General features: G+C 73.8%; 11 non-coding genes and 6 pseudogenes across 11 annotated transcripts; all 17 read right to left on the bottom strand.

The window, feature by feature from the left end:
- Window positions 1-863: 863 nt before the first annotated feature.
- On the bottom strand, window positions 864-982 carry LOC133104814 (5S ribosomal RNA). Its single transcript, XR_009703740.1, has one exon. It is a non-coding gene; the product is annotated as a 5S ribosomal RNA (ribosomal RNA).
- Window positions 983-1,900: 918 nt separating this feature from the next.
- On the bottom strand, window positions 1,901-2,019 carry LOC133102164 (5S ribosomal RNA). The gene has a single exon (XR_009702874.1). It is a non-coding gene; the product is annotated as a 5S ribosomal RNA (ribosomal RNA).
- A 1,938-nt stretch (window positions 2,020-3,957) lies between these two features.
- On the bottom strand, window positions 3,958-4,076 carry LOC133104405 (5S ribosomal RNA). Its single transcript, XR_009703562.1, has one exon. It is a non-coding gene; the product is annotated as a 5S ribosomal RNA (ribosomal RNA).
- Window positions 4,077-4,994: 918 nt separating this feature from the next.
- On the bottom strand, window positions 4,995-5,113 carry LOC133102161 (5S ribosomal RNA). The gene has a single exon (XR_009702873.1). It is a non-coding gene; the product is annotated as a 5S ribosomal RNA (ribosomal RNA).
- A 910-nt stretch (window positions 5,114-6,023) lies between these two features.
- Window positions 6,024-6,142, bottom strand: LOC133078682 (5S ribosomal RNA; annotated as a pseudogene).
- Window positions 6,143-7,052: 910 nt separating this feature from the next.
- On the bottom strand, window positions 7,053-7,171 carry LOC133104400 (5S ribosomal RNA). Its single transcript, XR_009703559.1, has one exon. It is a non-coding gene; the product is annotated as a 5S ribosomal RNA (ribosomal RNA).
- A 918-nt stretch (window positions 7,172-8,089) lies between these two features.
- On the bottom strand, window positions 8,090-8,208 carry LOC133102158 (5S ribosomal RNA). The gene has a single exon (XR_009702872.1). It is a non-coding gene; the product is annotated as a 5S ribosomal RNA (ribosomal RNA).
- A 910-nt stretch (window positions 8,209-9,118) lies between these two features.
- On the bottom strand, window positions 9,119-9,237 carry LOC133078677 (5S ribosomal RNA; annotated as a pseudogene).
- Window positions 9,238-10,147: 910 nt separating this feature from the next.
- Window positions 10,148-10,266, bottom strand: LOC133104396 (5S ribosomal RNA). Its single transcript, XR_009703557.1, has one exon. It is a non-coding gene; the product is annotated as a 5S ribosomal RNA (ribosomal RNA).
- Window positions 10,267-11,184: 918 nt separating this feature from the next.
- LOC133102155 (5S ribosomal RNA) lies at window positions 11,185-11,303 on the bottom strand. The gene has a single exon (XR_009702870.1). It is a non-coding gene; the product is annotated as a 5S ribosomal RNA (ribosomal RNA).
- A 911-nt stretch (window positions 11,304-12,214) lies between these two features.
- LOC133077304 (5S ribosomal RNA) lies at window positions 12,215-12,333 on the bottom strand (annotated as a pseudogene).
- A 911-nt stretch (window positions 12,334-13,244) lies between these two features.
- On the bottom strand, window positions 13,245-13,363 carry LOC133105096 (5S ribosomal RNA; annotated as a pseudogene).
- A 917-nt stretch (window positions 13,364-14,280) lies between these two features.
- Window positions 14,281-14,399, bottom strand: LOC133104627 (5S ribosomal RNA). Its single transcript, XR_009703681.1, has one exon. It is a non-coding gene; the product is annotated as a 5S ribosomal RNA (ribosomal RNA).
- Window positions 14,400-15,309: 910 nt separating this feature from the next.
- LOC133078671 (5S ribosomal RNA) lies at window positions 15,310-15,428 on the bottom strand (annotated as a pseudogene).
- A 909-nt stretch (window positions 15,429-16,337) lies between these two features.
- On the bottom strand, window positions 16,338-16,456 carry LOC133104394 (5S ribosomal RNA). The gene has a single exon (XR_009703556.1). It is a non-coding gene; the product is annotated as a 5S ribosomal RNA (ribosomal RNA).
- A 918-nt stretch (window positions 16,457-17,374) lies between these two features.
- LOC133102153 (5S ribosomal RNA) lies at window positions 17,375-17,493 on the bottom strand. The gene has a single exon (XR_009702869.1). It is a non-coding gene; the product is annotated as a 5S ribosomal RNA (ribosomal RNA).
- A 910-nt stretch (window positions 17,494-18,403) lies between these two features.
- LOC133077303 (5S ribosomal RNA) lies at window positions 18,404-18,522 on the bottom strand (annotated as a pseudogene).
- Window positions 18,523-19,263: the final 741 nt, after the last annotated feature.

The following is a 19,263-nucleotide window of genomic DNA, read 5'->3' as shown; positions in this document are numbered from 1 at the left end:
TGGCGACTCACCGCCAGCCCGGCAGCCAACCCTCTCCGGCGCGGCCCTGCCGTCCGCCCAGGCAAGCGACAGGAGGCCTCGAGGGCCCGGGGGTGGTGGAGTTGTGGGCGACTTCGCAGCTCAGGTCAGGCGGGACCCTCCAGGCCTGTAGGCGCTTGGCCCTCCGCCCCAGAGCCGCTCAACGCTCACAGGACTTGGCCCCGGAGGCTTAAGGGCCTGTGGCCCTCGGTCCCTTGTGCATTCCCCACCCTGTCAATCCACACAGTGCTAGGCGCAGCCCAGCCACGGCCTGGCCGGCCCTCCTGCCCGACGGCAGTCGGCCCTTAACCCACTGGGAGCCACCATTGAGCCGGCACGGCCCCTTAGACACAGCAACGCCACCCTTGCCCCCACGCCAACTGCCGAGCAAAGTTCCCGGCGCCTGGTGTCTAGCCAGCCCAGCGAACCGGTCCCAGCCCACGACCCCGCTCCCACTCTCGGCCGTGGCGAAGTGGCAAAGGGTGGGCTTTTTCCGGAGGGAGCTGTGGAGAGACACACGGGCAGACAGGGGGCTGCGGCGCGGCTGGGCTCCGGTGGGGGCGGCCAAGTGCAGGTCGAGGGCTTCGTGGGCCGCACGGACGGCACCCCGGCCTGCGGCGGAGTCTGGGTCCGGGCCAGCCACCACGGGAGCGGCTGGGGTGGCGGCTGCCTTCCAGGGCCGCCTTCTGGCCGCCTGGCCGGCCAGGCCGGCGCGGAGCGCCCCCTCTGGCGCGCTGTGGTGGGAGGGGCCGGAGGAGGTGGGGCCTGCAGCGCTGCCCGGCGGGGGCGGGGGCGGGGGCGGAGGCGGCGGGCGACTAAAGGAGAAGGCGGAGCGGGATGCAAGAAGCCTACAGCACCCGGTATTCCCAGGCGGTCTCCCATCCAAGTACTAACCAGGCCCGACCCTGCTTAGCTTCTGAGATCAGACGAGTTCCGGCGCGTTCAGGGTGGTATGGCCGTAGACGTTAAGAGGGGCCCGCGGAGTGCCTCTTGAGGCCCAGCTTCGCTGGCGCTTGCGCCTCCCCGCCAGCCCGGCGGCCAGCCCGCCCCGGCAGGGCCCCGCCGCCCGCCCAGGCAGGGCAACGGCGGCCTCGGGTACCAGGGGGGTGGCGGAGGGTTCGGCGACCTCCCAGCCCAGGGCGGGCGGGACCCACCAAACCGTTCAGCGCTTGGCGCCCCGCCCCAGATCCCGCACGTCGCTCACAGGGACGTGGCCCCGGAGGCTTCAGGGCCCGGGGCCCGCGGTCCCTTGGGCCTCCCCTCTACCCGCCCACGCGGCGCTAGGCGCAGCCCAGCCGCAGCCCGGGCCGGCCCTCCTGCCCGACGGCAGTCGGCCCTTAACCCACTGGGAGCCACCATTGAGTCGGCACGGCCCCTTAGCCCCAGCAAGGCCACCCTTGCCCCCACGCCACCCGCCGAGCACAGGACCCGGCGCCTTGTGGCCGGCCGGCCCGGAGCACCGGCCCCGGCCCCCGCCCCCGCTCCCGCCCCCGGCCGTGGCGAAACGGCGGAGGGGGGGCTTTTTCCGGAGGGAGCTGTGGAGAGACACACCGGCAGATAGGTGGCTGCGCCGGGGCTGGGCGCTAGTGGGGGCGGCCAGGTGCAGGTCAAGGGGCTCGCGGGCCGCACGGCCGGCACCCGGGCCTGAGGCGGAGTCTGGGTTCAGGCCAGCCACCCCGGGAGCGGCTGGGATGCGGCTGCCTTCCAGGGCCGCCTTCTGGCCGCCTGGCCGGCCAGGCAGGCGGAGAGCGCCCCCTCTGGCGCGCTGTGGTGGGAGGGGCCGGAGGAGGTGGGGCCTGCAGCGGTGCCCGGCGGGGGCGGGGGCGGGGGCGGGGGCGGAGGCGGCGGGCGACTAAAGGAGAAGGCGGAGCGGGAGGCAAAAAGCCTACAGCACCCGGTATTCCCAGGCGGTCTCCCATCCAAGTACTAACCAGGCCCGACCCTGCTTAGCTTCCGAGATCAGACGAGATCGGGCGCGTTCAGGGTGGTATGGCCGTAGACGCAGGAGGGGCCCGCGCGGTGCCTCTTGAGGCCCAGCTTCGCTGGCGCCTGCGCCTTACCGCCATGCCGGCGGCCAGCCCTCTCCGGCAGGGCCCTGCCGCCCGCCCAGGCAGGCGACAGGAGGCCTCGGGGACCCGGGGGTGGCGGAGTGGTGGGCCACCTCGCAGCCCAGGGCGGGCGGGACGCTCCAGGCCCGTCGGCGCTTGGCGCCGCGCCGCAGATCCCGCTCGACGCTCACAGGGACGCGGCCCCGGAGGCTTCAGGGCCCGGCGGCCGCGGTCCCTTGGGCATCCCCCCCTGCCCGCCCACGCGGAGTTAGGCGCAGCCCGGCCACGGCCGGGCCGGCCCTCCGGCCGGGCAGCAGCTGGCCCGAAGCCACTGGGAGCCACCATGGAGTGGGCACGGCCCCTTAGCCCCAGCAAGGCCCCCCCTTGCCCCCACGCCGCCCGCCGAGCACAGGACCCCGGCCCTGGTGGCCGGCAGGCCCGGAGAAGCGGCCCCGGCCCCCGCCCCCGCTCCCGCCCCCGGCCGTGGCGAAACGGCGGAGGGGGGGCTTTTTCCGGAGGGAGCTGTGGAGAGACACACGGGCAGACAGGGGGCTGCGGCGCGGCTGGGCTCCGGTGGGGGCGGCCAAGTGCAGGTCGAGGGCCTCGCGGGCCGCACGGACGGCACCCCGGCCTGCGGCGGAGTCTGGGTCCGGGCCAGCCACCACGGGAGCGGCTGGGGTGGCGGCTGCCTTCCAGGGCCGCATTCTGGCCGCATGTCCAGCCAGCTCGGCGGGGAGCGATCCCTCCGGCGCGCTGTGTTGGGAGGGACGTGAGGAGGTGAGGCCTGCAGCGGTGCTCAGCGGGGGCGGAGGCGGCCTCGGCCGCGGGCCACTAAATGTCAAGGCGGAGCGGGAGGCAAAAAAGCCTACAGCACTCGGTATTCCCATGTGGTCTCCCATCCAGGTACGAAACAGGCCAGACCCTGATTAGCTTCCGAGATCAGACGAGGTGTGGTGCGTTCAGGGAGGTGTGGTTGTAGAATGCAGCGGGGGCCACGGTGTGCCTCTTGAGGCTTAGCTTCGCTGGTGCTGGCGACTTACCGCCAGCCCGGCAGCCAACCCTCTCCGGCGCGGCCCTGCCGTCCGCCCAGGCAAGCGACAGGAGGCCTCGAGGGCCCGGGGGTGGTGGAGTTGTGGGCGACTTCGCAGCTCAGGTCAGGCGGGACCCTCCAGGCCTGTAGGCGCTTGGCCCTCCGCCCCAGAGCCGCTCAACGCTCACAGGACTTGGCCCCGGAGGCTTAAGGGCCTGTGGCCCTCGGTCCCTTGTGCATTCCCCACCCTGTCAATCCACACAGTGCTAGGCGCAGCCCAGCCACGGCCTGGCCGGCCCGCCTGCCCAACGGCAGTTGGCCCGAAGCCACTGGGAGCCACCATTGAGCCGGCACGGCCCCTTAGACACAGCAACGCCACCCTTGCCCCCACGCCAACTGCCGAGCAAAGTTCCTGGCGCCTGGTGTCTAGCCAGCCCAGCGAACCGGTCCCAGTCCACGACCCCACTCCCACTCTCGGCCGTGGCGAAGTGGCAAAGGGTGGGCTTTTTCCAGAGGGAGCTGTGGAGAGACACACGGGCAGACAGGGGGCTGCGGCGCGGCTGGGCTCCGGTGGGGGCGGCCAAGTGCAGGTCGAGGGCTTCGTGGGCCGCACGGACGGCACCCCGGCCTGCGGCGGAGTCTGGGTCCGGGCCAGCCACCACGGGAGCGGCTGGGGTGGCGGCTGCCTTCCAGGGCCGCCTTCTGGCCGCCTGGCCGGCCAGGCCGGCGCGGAGCGCCCCCTCTGGCGCGCTGTGGTGGGAGGGGCCGGAGGAGGTGGGGCCTGCAGCGCTGCCCGGCGGGGGCGGGGGCGGGGGCGGAGGCGGCGGGCGACTAAAGGAGAAGGCGGAGCGGGAGGCAAGAAGCCTACAGCACCCGGTATTCCCAGGCGGTCTCCCATCCAAGTACTAACCAGGCCCGACCCTGCTTAGCTTCCGAGATCAGACGAGTTCGGGCGCGTTCAGGGTGGTATGGCCGTAGACGTTAAGAGGGGCCCGCGGAGTGCCTCTTGAGGCCCAGCTTCGCTGGCGCTTGCGCCTCCCCGCCAGCCCGGCGGCCAGCCCGCCCCGGCAGGGCCCCGCCGCCCGCCCAGGCAGGGCAACGGTGGCCTCGGGTACCAGGGGGGTGGCGGAGGGTTCGGCGACCTCCCAGCCCAGGGCGGGCGGGACCCACCAAACCGTTCGGCGCTTGGCGCCCCGCCCCAGATCCCGCACGTCGCTCACAGGGACGTGGCCCCGGAGGCTTCAGGGCCCGGGGCCCGCGGTCCCTTGGGCCTCCCCTCTGCCCGCCCACGCGGCGCTAGGCGCAGCCCAGCCGCAGCCCGGGCCGGCCCTCCTGCCCGACGGCAGTCGGCCCTTAACCCACTGGGAGCCACCATTGAGTCGGCACGGCCCCTTAGCCCCAGCAAGGCCACCCTTGCCCCCACGCCACCCGCCGAGCACAGGACCCGGCGCCTTGTGGCCGGCCGGCCCGGAGCACCGGCCCCGGCCCCCGCCCCCGCTCCCGCCCCCGGCCGTGGCGAAACGGCGGAGGGGGGGCTTTTTCCGGAGGGAGCTGTGGAGAGACACACCGGCAGATAGGTGGCTGCGCCGGGGCTGGGCGCTAGTGGGGGCGGCCAGGTGCAGGTCAAGGGGCTCGCGGGCCGCACGGCCGGCACCCGGGCCTGAGGCGGAGTCTGGGTTCAGGCCAGCCACCCCGGGAGCGGCTGGGATGCGGCTGCCTTCCAGGGCCGCCTTCTGGCCGCCTGGCCGGCCAGGCAGGCGGAGAGCGCCCCCTCTGGCGCGCTGTGGTGGGAGGGGCCGGAGGAGGTGGGGCCTGCAGCGGTGCCCGGCGGGGGCGGGGGCGGGGGCGGGGGCGGAGGCGGCGGGCGACTAAAGGAGAAGGCGGAGCGGGAGGCAAAAAGCCTACAGCACCCGGTATTCCCAGGCGGTCTCCCATCCAAGTACTAACCAGGCCCGACCCTGCTTAGCTTCCGAGATCAGACGAGATCGGGCGCGTTCAGGGTGGTATGGCCGTAGACGCAGGAGGGGCCCGCGCGGTGCCTCTTGAGGCCCAGCTTCGCTGGCGCCTGCGCCTTACCGCCATGCCGGCGGCCAGCCCTGTCCGGCAGGGCCCTGCCGCCCGCCCAGGCAGGCGACAGGAGGCCTCGGGGACCCGGGGGTGGCGGAGTGGTGGGCCACCTCGCAGCCCAGGGCGGGCGGGACGCTCCAGGCCCGTCGGCGCTTGGCGCCCCGCCGCAGATCCCGCTCGACGCTCACAGGGACGCGGCCCCGGAGGCTTCAGGGCCCGGCGGCCGCGGTCCCTTGGGCATCCCCCCCTGCCCGCCCACGCGGAGTTAGGCGCAGCCCGGCCACGGCCGGGCCGGCCCTCCGGCCGGGCAGCAGCTGGCCCGAAGCCACTGGGAGCCACCATGGAGTGGGCACGGCCCCTTAGCCCCAGCAAGGCCCCCCCTTGCCCCCACGCCGCCCGCCGAGCACAGGACCCCGGCCCTGGTGGCCGGCAGGCCCGGAGAAGCGGCCCCGGCCCCCGCCCCCGCTCCCGCCCCCGGCCGTGGCGAAACGGCGGAGGGGGGGGCTTTTTCCGGAGGGAGCTGTGGAGAGACACACGGGCAGACAGGGGGCTGCGGCGCGGCTGGGCTCCGGTGGGGGCGGCCAAGTGCAGGTCGAGGGCCTCGCGGGCCGCACGGACGGCACCCCGGCCTGCGGCGGAGTCTGGGTCCGGGCCAGCCACCACGGGAGCGGCTGGGGTGGCGGCTGCCTTCCAGGGCCGCATTCTGGCCGCATGTCCAGCCAGCTCGGCGGGGAGCGATCCCTCCGGCGCGCTGTGTTGGGAGGGACGTGAGGAGGTGAGGCCTGCAGCGGTGCTCAGCGGGGGCGGAGGCGGCCTCGGCCGCGGGCCACTAAATGTCAAGGCGGAGCGGGAGGCAAAAAAGCCTACAGCACTCGGTATTCCCATGTGGTCTCCCATCCAGGTACGAAACAGGCCAGACCCTGATTAGCTTCCGAGATCAGACGAGGTGTGGTGCGTTCAGGGAGGTGTGGCTGTAGAATGCAGCGGGGGCCACGGTGTGCCTCTTGAGGCTTAGCTTCGCTGGTGCTGGCGACTTACCGCCAGCCCGGCAGCCAACCCTCTCCGGCGCGGCCCTGCCGTCCGCCCAGGCAAGCGACAGGAGGCCTCGAGGGCCCGGGGGTGGTGGAGTTGTGGGCGACTTCGCAGCTCAGGTCAGGCGGGACCCTCCAGGCCTGTAGGCGCTTGGCCCTCCGCCCCAGAGCCGCTCAACGCTCACAGGACTTGGCCCCGGAGGCTTAAGGGCCTGTGGCCCTCGGTCCCTTGTGCATTCCCCACCCTGTCAATCCACACAGTGCTAGGCGCAGCCCAGCCACGGCCTGGCCGGCCCGCCTGCCCAACGGCAGTTGGCCCGAAGCCACTGGGAGCCACCATTGAGCCGGCACGGCCCCTTAGACACAGCAACGCCACCCTTGCCCCCACGCCAACTGCCGAGCAAAGTTCCTGGCGCCTGGTGTCTAGCCAGCCCAGCGAACCGGTCCCAGTCCACGACCCCACTCCCACTCTCGGCCGTGGCGAAGTGGCAAAGGGTGGGCTTTTTCCGGAGGGAGCTGTGGAGAGACACACGGGCAGACAGGGGGCTGCGGCGCGGCTGGGCTCCGGTGGGGGCGGCCAAGTGCAGGTCGAGGGCTTCGTGGGCCGCACGGACGGCACCCCGGCCTGCGGCGGAGTCTGGGTCCGGGCCAGCCACCACGGGAGCGGCTGGGGTGGCGGCTGCCTTCCAGGGCCGCCTTCTGGCCGCCTGGCCGGCCAGGCCGGCGCGGAGCGCCCCCTCTGGCGCGCTGTGGTGGGAGGGGCCGGAGGAGGTGGGGCCTGCAGCGCTGCCCGGCGGGGGCGGGGGCGGGGGCGGAGGCGGCGGGCGACTAAAGGAGAAGGCGGAGCGGGAGGCAAGAAGCCTACAGCACCCGGTATTCCCAGGCGGTCTCCCATCCAAGTACTAACCAGGCCCGACCCTGCTTAGCTTCCGAGATCAGACGAGTTCGGGCGCGTTCAGGGTGGTATGGCCGTAGACGTTAAGAGGGGCCCGCGGAGTGCCTCTTGAGGCCCAGCTTCGCTGGCGCTTGCGCCTCCCCGCCAGCCCGGCGGCCAGCCCGCCCCGGCAGGGCCCCGCCGCCCGCCCAGGCAGGGCAACGGTGGCCTCGGGTACCAGGGGGGTGGCGGAGGGTTCGGCGACCTCCCAGCCCAGGGCGGGCGGGACCCACCAAACCGTTCGGCGCTTGGCGCCCCGCCCCAGATCCCGCACGTCGCTCACAGGGACGTGGCCCCGGAGGCTTCAGGGCCCGGGGCCCGCGGTCCCTTGGGCCTCCCCTCTGCCCGCCCACGCGGCGCTAGGCGCAGCCCAGCCGCAGCCCGGGCCGGCCCTCCTGCCCGACGGCAGTCGGCCCTTAACCCACTGGGAGCCACCATTGAGTCGGCACGGCCCCTTAGCCCCAGCAAGGCCACCCTTGCCCCCACGCCACCCGCCGAGCACAGGACCCGGCGCCTTGTGGCCGGCCGGCCCGGAGCACCGGCCCCGGCCCCCGCCCCCGCTCCCGCCCCCGGCCGTGGCGAAACGGCGGAGGGGGGGCTTTTTCCGGAGGGAGCTGTGGAGATACACACCGGCAGATAGGTGGCTGCGCCGGGGCTGGGCGCTAGTGGGGGCGGCCAGGTGCAGGTCAAGGGGCTCGCGGGCCGCACGGCCGGCACCCGGGCCTGAGGCGGAGTCTGGGTTCAGGCCAGCCACCCCGGGAGCGGCTGGGATGCGGCTGCCTTCCAGGGCCGCCTTCTGGCCGCCTGGCCGGCCAGGCAGGCGGAGAGCGCCCCCTCTGGCGCGCTGTGGTGGGAGGGGCCGGAGGAGGTGGGGCCTGCAGCGGTGCCCGGCGGGGGCGGGGGCGGGGGCGGGGGCGGAGGCGGCGGGCGACTAAAGGAGAAGGCGGAGCGGGAGGCAAAAAGCCTACAGCACCCGGTATTCCCAGGCGGTCTCCCATCCAAGTACTAACCAGGCCCGACCCTGCTTAGCTTCCGAGATCAGACGAGATCGGGCGCGTTCAGGGTGGTATGGCCGTAGACGCAGGAGGGGCCCGCGCGGTGCCTCTTGAGGCCCAGCTTCGCTGGCGCCTGCGCCTTACCGCCATGCCGGCGGCCAGCCCTGTCCGGCAGGGCCCTGCCGCCCGCCCAGGCAGGCGACAGGAGGCCTCGGGGACCCGGGGGTGGCGGAGTGGTGGGCCACCTCGCAGCCCAGGGCGGGCGGGACGCTCCAGGCCCGTCGGCGCTTGGCGCCCCGCCGCAGATCCCGCTCGACGCTCACAGGGACGCGGCCCCGGAGGCTTCAGGGCCCGGCGGCCGCGGTCCCTTGGGCATCCCCCCCTGCCCGCCCACGCGGAGTTAGGCGCAGCCCGGCCACGGCCGGGCCGGCCCTCCGGCCGGGCAGCAGCTGGCCCGAAGCCACTGGGAGCCACCATGGAGTGGGCACGGCCCCTTAGCCCCAGCAAGGCCCCCCCTTGCCCCCACGCCGCCCGCCGAGCACAGGACCCCGGCCCTGGTGGCCGGCAGGCCCGGAGAAGCGGCCCCGGCCCCCGCCCCCGCTCCCGCCCCCGGCCGTGGCGAAACGGCGGAGGGGGGGGCTTTTTCCGGAGGGAGCTGTGGAGAGACACACGGGCAGACAGGGGGCTGCGGCGCGGCTGGGCTCCGGTGGGGGCGGCCAAGTGCAGGTCGAGGGCCTCGCGGGCCGCACGGATGGCACCCCGGCCTGCGGCGGAGTCTGGGTCCGGGCCAGCCACCACGGGAGCGGCTGGGGTGGCGGCTGCCTTCCAGGGCCGCATTCTGGCCGCATGTCCAGCCAGCTCGGCGGGGAGCGATCCCTCCGGCGCGCTGTGTTGGGAGGGACGTGAGGAGGTGAGGCCTGCAGCGGTGCTCAGCGGGGGCGGAGGCGGCCTCGGCCGCGGGCCACTAAATGTCAAGGCGGAGCGGGAGGCAAAAAAGCCTACAGCACTCGGTATTCCCATGTGGTCTCCCATCCAGGTACGAAACAGGCCAGACCCTGATTAGCTTCCGAGATCAGACGAGGTGTGGTGCGTTCAGGGAGGTGTGGCTGTAGAATGCAGCGGGGGCCACGGTGTGCCTCTTGAGGCTTAGCTTCGCTGGTGCTGGCGACTTACCGCCAGCCCGGCAGCCAACCCTCTCCGGCGCGGCCCTGCCGTCCGCCCAGGCAAGCGACAGGAGGCCTCGAGGGCCCGGGGGTGGTGGAGTTGTGGGCGACTTCGCAGCTCAGGTCAGGCGGGACCCTCCAGGCCTGTAGGCGCTTGGCCCTCCGCCCCAGAGCCGCTCAACGCTCACAGGACTTGGCCCCGGAGGCTTAAGGGCCTGTGGCCCTCGGTCCCTTGTGCATTCCCCACCCTGTCAATCCACACAGTGCTAGGCGCAGCCCAGCCACGGCCTGGCCGGCCCGCCTGCCCAACGGCAGTCGGCCCGAAGCCACTGGGAGCCACCATTGAGCCGGCACGGCCCCTTAGACACAGCAACGCCACCCTTGCCCCCACGCCAACTGCCGAGCAAAGTTCCCGGCGCCTGGTGTCTAGCCAGCCCAGCGAACCGGTCCCAGTCCACGACCCCACTCCCACTCTCGGCCGTGGCGAAGTGGCAAAGGGTGGGCTTTTTCCGGAGGGAGCTGTGGAGAGACACACGGGCAGACAGGGGGCTGCGGCGCGGCTGGGCTCCGGTGGGGGCGGCCAAGTGCAGGTCGAGGGCTTCGTGGGCCGCACGGACGGCACCCCGGCCTGCGGCGGAGTCTGGGTCCGGGCCAGCCACCACGGGAGCGGCTGGGGTGGCGGCTGCCTTCCAGGGCCGCCTTCTGGCCGCCTGGCCGGCCAGGCCGGCGCGGAGCGCCCCCTCTGGCGCGCTGTGGTGGGAGGGGCCGGAGGAGGTGGGGCCTGCAGCGCTGCCCGGCGGGGGCGGGGGCGGGGGCGGAGGCGGCGGGCGACTAAAGGAGAAGGCGGAGCGGGAGGCAAGAAGCCTACAGCACCCGGTATTCCCAGGCGGTCTCCCATCCAAGTACTAACCAGGCCCGACCCTGCTTAGCTTCCGAGATCAGACGAGTTCGGGCGCGTTCAGGGTGGTATGGCCGTAGACGTTAAGAGGGGCCCGCGGAGTGCCTCTTGAGGCCCAGCTTCGCTGGCGCTTGCGCCTCCCCGCCAGCCCGGCGGCCAGCCCGCCCCGGCAGGGCCCCGCCGCCCGCCCAGGCAGGGCAACGGCGGCCTCGGGTACCAGGGGGATGGCGGAGGGTTCGGCGACCTCCCAGCCCAGGGCGGGCGGGACCCACCAAACCGTTCGGCGCTTGGCGCCCCGCCCCAGATCCCGCACGTCGCTCACAGGGACGTGGCCCCGGAGGCTTCAGGGCCCGGGGCCCGCGGTCCCTTGGGCCTCCCCTCTGCCCGCCCACGCGGCGCTAGGCGCAGCCCAGCCGCAGCCCGGGCCGGCCCTCCTGCCCGACGGCAGTCGGCCCTTAACCCACTGGGAGCCACCATTGAGTCGGCACGGCCCCTTAGCCCCAGCAAGGCCACCCTTGCCCCCACGCCACCCGCCGAGCACAGGACCCGGCGCCTTGTGGCCGGCCGGCCCGGAGCACCGGCCCCGGCCCCCGCCCCCGCTCCCGCCCCCGGCCGTGGCGAAACGGCGGAGGGGGGGCTTTTTCCGGAGGGAGCTGTGGAGAGACACACCGGCAGATAGGTGGCTGCGCCGGGGCTGGGCGCTAGTGGGGGTGGCCAGGTGCAGGTCAAGGGGCTCGCGGGCCGCACGGCCGGCACCCGGGCCTGAGGCGGAGTCTGGGTTCAGGCCAGCCACCCCGGGAGCGGCTGGGATGCGGCTGCCTTCCAGGGCCGCCTTCTGGCCGCCTGGCCGGCCAGGCAGGCGGAGAGCGCCCCCTCTGGCGCGCTGTGGTGGGAGGGGCCGGAGGAGGTGGGGCCTGCAGCGGTGCCCGGCGGGGGCGGGGGCGGGGGCGGGGGCGGAGGCGGCGGGCGACTAAAGGAGAAGGCGGAGCGGGAGGCAAAAAGCCTACAGCACCCGGTATTCCCAGGCGGTCTCCCATCCAAGTACTAACCAGGCCCGACCCTGCTTAGCTTCCGAGATCAGACGAGATCGGGCGCGTTCAGGGTGGTATGGCCGTAGACGCAGGAGGGGCCCGCGCGGTGCCTCTTGAGGCCCAGCTTCGCTGGCGCCTGCGCCTTACCGCCATGCCGGCGGCCAGCCCTCTCCGGCAGGGCCCTGCCGCCCGCCCAGGCAGGCGACAGGAGGCCTCGGGGACCCGGGGGTGGCGGAGTGGTGGGCCACCTCGCAGCCCAGGGCGGGCGGGACGCTCCAGGCCCGTCGGCGCTTGGCGCCCCGCCGCAGATCCCGCTCGACGCTCACAGGGACGCGGCCCCGGAGGCTTCAGGGCCCGGCGGCCGCGGTCCCTTGGGCATCCCCCCCTGCCCGCCCACGCGGAGTTAGGCGCAGCCCGGCCACGGCCGGGCCGGCCCTCCGGCCGGGCAGCAGCTGGCCCGAAGCCACTGGGAGCCACCATGGAGTGGGCACGGCCCCTTAGCCCCAGCAAGGCCCCCCCTTGCCCCCACGCCGCCCGCCGAGCACAGGACCCCGGCCCTGGTGGCCGGCAGGCCCGGAGAAGCGGCCCCGGCCCCCGCCCCCGCTCCCGCCCCCGGCCGTGGCGAAACGGCGGAGGGGGGGGCTTTTTCCGGAGGGAGCTGTGGAGAGACACACGGGCAGACAGGGGGCTGCGGCGCGGCTGGGCTCCGGTGGGGGGCGGCCAAGTGCAGGTCGAGGGCCTCGCGGGCCGCACGGACGGCACCCCGGCCTGCGGCGGAGTCTGGGTCCGGGCCAGCCACCACGGGAGCGGCTGGGGTGGCGGCTGCCTTCCAGGGCCGCATTCTGGCCGCATGTCCAGCCAGCTCGGCGGGGAGCGATCCCTCCGGCGCGCTGTGTTGGGAGGGGCGTGAGGAGGTGAGGCCTGCAGCGGTGCTCAGCGGGGGCGGAGGCGGCCTCGGCCGCGGGCCACTAAATGTCAAGGCGGAGCGGGAGGCAAAAAAGCCTACAGCACTCGGTATTCCCATGTGGTCTCCCATCCAGGTACGAAACAGGCCAGACCCTGATTAGCTTCCGAGATCAGACGAGGTGTGGTGCGTTCAGGGAGGTGTGGCCGTAGAATGCAGCGGGGGCCACGGTGTGCCTCTTGAGGCTTAGCTTCGCTGGTGCTGGCGACTCACCGCCAGCCCGGCAGCCAACCCTCTCCGGCGCGGCCCTGCCGTCCGCCCAGGCAAGCGACAGGAGGCCTCGAGGGCCCGGGGGTGGTGGAGTTGTGGGCGACTTCGCAGCTCAGGTCAGGCGGGACCCTCCAGGCCTGTAGGCGCTTGGCCCTCCGCCCCAGAGCCGCTCAACGCTCACAGGACTTGGCCCCGGAGGCTTAAGGGCCTGTGGCCCTCGGTCCCTTGTGCATTCCCCACCCTGTCAATCCACACAGTGCTAGGCGCAGCCCAGCCACGGCCTGGCCGGCCCTCCTGCCCGACGGCAGTCGGCCCTTAACCCACTGGGAGCCACCATTGAGCCGGCACGGCCCCTTAGCCCCAGCAAGGCCACCCTTGCCCCCACGCCACCCGCCGAGCACAGGACCCGGCGCCTGGTGTCTAGCCAGCCCAGCGAACCGGTCCCAGCCCCCGCCCCCGCTCCCGCCCCCGGCCGTGGCGAAACGGCGGAGGGTGGGCTTTTTCCGGAGGGAGCTGTGGAGATACACACGGGCAGACAGGGGGCTGCGGCGCGGCTGGGCTCCGGTGGGGGCGGCCAAGTGCAGGTCGAGGGCTTCGTGGGCCGCACGGACGGCACCCCGGCCTGCGGCGGAGTCTGGGTCCGGGCCAGCCACCACGGGAGCGGCTGGGGTGGCGGCTGCCTTCCAGGGCCGCCTTCTGGCCGCCTGGCCGGCCAGGCCGGCGCGGAGCGCCCCCTCTGGCGCGCTGTGGTGGGAGGGGCCGGAGGAGGTGGGGCCTGCAGCGCTGCTCGGCGGGGGCGGGGGCGGCGGCGGAGGCGGCGGGCGACTAAAGGAGAAGGCGGAGCGGGAGGCAAAAAGCCTACAGCACCCGGTATTCCCAGGCGGTCTCCCATCCAAGTACTAACCAGGCCCGACCCTGCTTAGCTTCCACGATCAGACGAGATGGGGCACGTTCAGGGTGGTATGGCCTTAGAGGGCAGCCGGGGCCACGGGGTGCCTCTTGAGGCTTTGCTTCGCTGGTGCTGGCGACTTGCTCCCTCCTCGGCGGTCAGCCCTCTTCAGCAAGGCCCTGCCGCCCGCCCAGGCTGGCGACAGGAGGCCTCAGGGACCCAGGGGTTGCATAGTCAAGGGCGACCTCGCAGCTCAGGTCAGGCGGGATCCTCCAGGCCCGTAGGTGCTTGGCGCTCCGCCCCAGGTCCCGCTTGATGCTCACAAGGACGTGGCCCCGGAGGCTTAATGTCCCTTGGCCCTAGGTCCCTCGAGCATTACCAACCCTGTCCACTCACGCAGTGCTAGGCACAACCTAGCCGTGGCCGGGCCGGCCCTCCTGCCCGACGGCAGTTGCCCCGAATCCACTGGGAGCCACCATTGTGTTGGCATGGCCCATTACAGCCAGCAAGGCCACACTTGCATCCACGCCAACTGCCGAGCACTGTTCCCGGTGCCTAGTGGTCGGCCGGTTCGGAGAACGAGTCCTGGCCCACGACCCCGCTCCCGCACTCGGCCGTGGCGAAACGGCGGAGGGGGGGCTTTTTCCGGAGGGAGCTGTGGAGAGACACACCGGCAGATAGGTGGCTGCGCCGGGGCTGGGCGCTAGTGGGGGCGGCCAGGTGCAGGTCAAGGGGCTCGCGGGCCGCACGGCCGGCACCCGGGCCTGAGGCGGAGTCTGGGTTCAGGCCAGCCACCCCGGGAGCGGCTGGGATGCGGCTGCCTTCCAGGGCCGCCTTCTGGCCGCCTGGCCGGCCAGGCAGGCGGAGAGCGCCCCCTCTGGCGCGCTGTGGTGGGAGGGGCCGGAGGAGGTGGGGCCTGCAGCGGTGCCCGGCGGGGGCGGGGGCGGGGGCGGGGGCGGAGGCGGCGGGCGACTAAAGGAGAAGGCGGAGCGGGAGGCAAAAAGCCTACAGCACCCAGTATTCCCAGGCGGTCTCCCATCCAAGTACTAACCAGGCCCGACCCTGCTTAGCTTCCGAGATCAGACGAGATCGGGCGCGTTCAGGGTGGTATGGCCGTAGATGCAGGAGGGGCCCGCGCGGTGCCTCTTGAGGCCCAGCTTCGCTGGCGCCTGCGCCTTACCGCCATGCCGGCGGCCAGCCCTCTCCGGCAGGGCCCTGCCGCCCGCCCAGGCAGGCGACAGGAGGCCTCGGGGACCCGGGGGTGGCGGAGTGGTGGGCCACCTCGCAGCCCAGGGCGGGCGGGACGCTCCAGGCCCGTCGGCGCTTGGCGCCCCGCCGCAGATCCCGCTCGACGCTCACAGGGACGCGGCCCCGGAGGCTTCAGGGCCCGGCGGCCGCGGTCCCTTGGGCATCCCCCCCTGCCCGCCCACGCGGAGTTAGGCGCAGCCCGGCCACGGCCGGGCCGGCCCTCCGGCCGGGCAGCAGCTGGCCCGAAGCCACTGGGAGCCACCATGGAGTGGGCACGGCCCCTTAGCCCCAGCAAGGCCCCCCCTTGCCCCCACGCCGCCCGCCGAGCACAGGACCCCGGCCCTGGTGGCCGGCAGGCCCGGAGAAGCGGCCCCGGCCCCCGCCCCCGCTCCCGCCCCCGGCCGTGGCGAAACGGCGGAGGGGGGGGCTTTTTCCGGAGGGAGCTGTGGAGAGACACACGGGCAGACAGGGGGCTGCGGCGCGGCTGGGCTCCGGTGGGGGCGGCCAAGTGCAGGTCGAGGGCCTCGCGGGCCGCACGGACGGCACCCCGGCCTGCGGCGGAGTCTGGGTCCGGGCCAGCCACCACGGGAGCGGCTGGGGTGGCGGCTGCCTTCCAGGGCCGCATTCTGGCCGCATGTCCAGCCAGCTCGGCGGGGAGCGATCCCTCCGGCGCGCTGTGTTGGGAGGGACGTGAGGAGGTGAGGCCTGCAGCGGTGCTCAGCGGGGGCGGAGGCGGCCTCGGCCGCGGGCCACTAAATGTCAAGGCGGAGCGGGAGGCAAAAAAGCCTACAGCACTCGGTATTCCCATGTGGTCTCCCATCCAGGTACGAAACAGGCCAGACCCTGATTAGCTTCCGAGATCAGACGAGGTGTGGTGCGTTCAGGGAGGTGTGGCTGTAGAATGCAGCGGGGGCCACGGTGTGCCTCTTGAGGCTTAGCTTCGCTGGTGCTGGCGACTTACCGCCAGCCCGGCAGCCAACCCTCTCCGGCGCGGCCCTGCCGTCCGCCCAGGCAAGCGACAGGAGGCCTCGAGGGCCCGGGGGTGGTGGAGTTGTGGGCGACTTCGCAGCTCAGGTCAGGCGGGACCCTCCAGGCCTGTAGGCGCTTGGCCCTCCGCCCCAGAGCCGCTCAACGCTCACAGGACTTGGCCCCGGAGGCTTAAGGGCCTGTGGCCCTCGGTCCCTTGTGCATTCCCCACCCTGTCAATCCACACAGTGCTAGGCGCAGCCCAGCCACGGCCTGGCCGGCCCGCCTGCCCAACGGCAGTTGGCCCGAAGCCACTGGGAGCCACCATTGAGCCGGCACGGCCCCTTAGACACAGCAACGCCACCCTTGCCCCCACGCCAACTGCCGAGCAAAGTTCCTGGCGCCTGGTGTCTAGCCAGCCCAGCGAACCGGTCCCAGTCCACGACCCCACTCCCACTCTCGGCCGTGGCGAAGTGGCAAAGGGTGGGCTTTTTCCGGAGGGAGCTGTGGAGAGACACACGGGCAGACAGGGGGCTGCGGCGCGGCTGGGCTCCGGTGGGGGCGGCCAAGTGCAGGTCGAGGGCTTCGTGGGCCGCACGGACGGCACCCCGGCCTGCGGCGGAGTCTGGGTCCGGGCCAGCCACCACGGGAGCGGCTGGGGTGGCGGCTGCCTTCCAGGCCGCCTTCTGGCCGCCTGGCCGGCCAGGCCGGCGCGGAGCGCCCCCTCTGGCGCGCTGTGGTGGGAGGGGCCGGAGGAGGTGGGGCCTGCAGCGCTGCCCGGCGGGGGCGGGGGCGGGGGCGGAGGCGGCGGGCGACTAAAGGAGAAGGCGGAGCGGGAGGCAAGAAGCCTACAGCACCCGGTATTCCCAGGCGGTCTCCCATCCAAGTACTAACCAGGCCCGACCCTGCTTAGCTTCCGAGATCAGACGAGTTCGGGCGCGTTCAGGGTGGTATGGCCGTAGACGTTAAGAGGGGCCCGCGGAGTGCCTCTTGAGGCCCAGCTTCGCTGGCGCTTGCGCCTCCCCGCCAGCCCGGCGGCCAGCCCGCCCCGGCAGGGCCCCGCCGCCCGCCCAGGCAGGGCAACGGCGGCCTCGGGTACCAGGGGGGTGGCGGAGGGTTCGGCGACCTCCCAGCCCAGGGCGGGCGGGACCCACCAAACCGTTCGGCGCTTGGCGCCCCGCCCCAGATCCCGCACGTCGCTCACAGGGACGTGGCCCCGGAGGCTTCAGGGCCCGGGGCCCGCGGTCCCTTGGGCCTCCCCTCTGCCCGCCCACGCGGCGCTAGGCGCAGCCCAGCCGCAGCCCGGGCCGGCCCTCCTGCCCGACGGCAGTCGGCCCTTAACCCACTGGGAGCCACCATTGAGTCGGCACGGCCCCTTAGCCCCAGCAAGGCCACCCTTGCCCCCACGCCACCCGCCGAGCACAGGACCCGGCGCCTTGTGGCCGGCCGGCCCGGAGCACCGGCCCCGGCCCCCGCCCCCGCTCCCGCCCCCGGCCGTGGCGAAACGGCGGAGGGGGGGCTTTTTCCGGAGGGAGCTGTGGAGAGACACACCGGCAGATAGGTGGCTGCGCCGGGGCTGGGCGCTAGTGGGGGCGGCCAGGTGCAGGTCAAGGGGCTCGCGGGCCGCACGGCCGGCACCCGGGCCTGAGGCGGAGTCTGGGTTCAGGCCAGCCACCCCGGGAGCGGCTGGGATGCGGCTGCCTTCCAGGGCCGCCTTCTGGCCGCCTGGCCGGCCAGGCAGGCGGAGAGCGCCCCCTCTGGCGCGCTGTGGTGGGAGGGGCCAGAGGAGGTGGGGCCTGCAGCGGTGCCCGGCGGGGGCGGGGGCGGGGGCGGGGGCGGAGGCGGCGGGCGACTAAAGGAGAAGGCGGAGCGGGAGGCAAAAAGCCTACAGCACCCGGTATTCCCAGGCGGTCTCCCATCCAAGTACTAACCAGGCCCGACCCTGCTTAGCTTCCGAGATCAGACGAGATCGGGCGCGTTCAGGGTGGTATGGCCGTAGACGCAGGAGGGGCCCGCGCGGTGCCTCTTGAGGCCCAGCTTCGCTGGCGCCTGCGCCTTACCGCCATGCCGGCGGCCAGCCCTCTCCGGCAGGGCCCTGCCGCCCGCCCAGGCAGGCGACAGGAGGCCTCGGGGACCCGGGGGTGGCGGAGTGGTGGGCCACCTCGCAGCCCAGGGCGGGCGGGACGCTCCAGGCCCGTCGGCGCTTGGCGCCCCGCCGCAGATCCCGCTCGACGCTCACAGGGACGCGGCCCCGGAGGCTTCAGGGCCCGGCGGCCGCGGTCCCTTGGGCATCCCCCCCTGCCCGCCCACGCGGAGTTAGGCGCAGCCCGGCCACGGCCGGGCCGGCCCTCCGGCCGGGCAGCAGCTGGCCCGAAGCCACTGGGAGCCACCATGGAGTGGGCACGGCCCCTTAGCCCCAGCAAGGCCCCCCCTTGCCCCCACGCCGCCCGCCGAGCACAGGACCCCGGCCCTGGTGGCCGGCAGGCCCGGAGAAGCGGCCCCGGCCCCCGCCCCCGCTCCCGCCCCCGGCCGTGGCGAAACGGCGGAGGGGGGGGCTTTTTCCGGAGGGAGCTGTGGAGAGACACACGGGCAGACAGGGGGCTGCGGCGCGGCTGGGCTCCGGTGGGGGCGGCCAAGTGCAGGTCGAGGGCCTCGCGGGCCGCACGGACGGCACCCCGGCCTGCGGCGGAGTCTGGGTCCGGGCCAGCCACCACGGGAGCGGCTGGGGTGGCGGCTGCCTTCCAGGGCCGCATTCTGGCCGCATGTCCAGCCAGCTCGGCGGGGAGCGATCCCTCCGGCGCGCTGTGTTGGGAGGGACGTGAGGAGGTGAGGCCTGCAGCGGTGCTCAGCGGGGGCGGAGGCGGCCTCGGCCGCGGGCCACTAAATGTCAAGGCGGAGCGGGAGGCAAAAAAGCCTACAGCACTCGGTATTCCCATGTGGTCTCCCATCCAGGTACGAAACAGGCCAGACCCTGATTAGCTTCCGAGATCAGACGAGGTGTGGTGCGTTCAGGGAGGTGTGGCCGTAGAATGCAGCGGGGGCCACGGTGTGCCTCTTGAGGCTTAGCTTCGCTGGTGCTGGCGACTCACCGCCAGCCCGGCAGCCAACCCTCTCCGGCGCGGCCCTGCCGTCCGCCCAGGCAAGCGACAGGAGGCCTCGAGGGCCCGGGGGTGGTGGAGTTGTGGGCGACTTCGCAGCTCAGGTCAGGCGGGACCCTCCAGGCCTGTAGGCGCTTGGCCCTCCGCCCCAGAGCCGCTCAACGCTCACAGGACTTGGCCCCGGAGGCTTAAGGGCCTGTGGCCCTCGGTCCCTTGTGCATTCCCCACCCTGTCAATCCACACAGTGCTAGGCGCAGCCCAGCCACGGCCTGGCCGGCCCTCCTGCCCGACGGCAGTCGGCCCTTAACCCACTGGGAGCCACCATTGAGCCGGCACGGCCCCTTAGCCCCAGCAAGGCCACCCTTGCCCCCACGCCACCCGCCGAGCACAGGACCCGGCGCCTGGTGTCTAGCCAGCCCAGCGAACCGGTCCCAGCCCCCGCCCCCGCTCCCGCCCCCGGCCGTGGCGAAACGGCGGAGGGTGGGCTTTTTCCGGAGGGAGCTGTGGAGATACACACGGGCAGACAGGGGGCTGCGGCGCGGCTGGGCTCCGGTGGGGGCGGCCAAGTGCAGGTCGAGGGCTTCGTGGGCCGCACGGACGGCACCCCGGCCTGCGGCGGAGTCTGGGTCCGGGCCAGCCACCACGGGAGCGGCTGGGGTGGCGGCTGCCTTCC

This window comes from Eubalaena glacialis, chromosome 1 (assembly GCF_028564815.1).
Source record: "Eubalaena glacialis isolate mEubGla1 chromosome 1, mEubGla1.1.hap2.+ XY, whole genome shotgun sequence".
NCBI classification, from domain to species: Eukaryota; Metazoa; Chordata; class Mammalia; order Artiodactyla; family Balaenidae; genus Eubalaena; species Eubalaena glacialis.
This window is presented reverse-complemented; position numbering and strand designations above follow the sequence as displayed.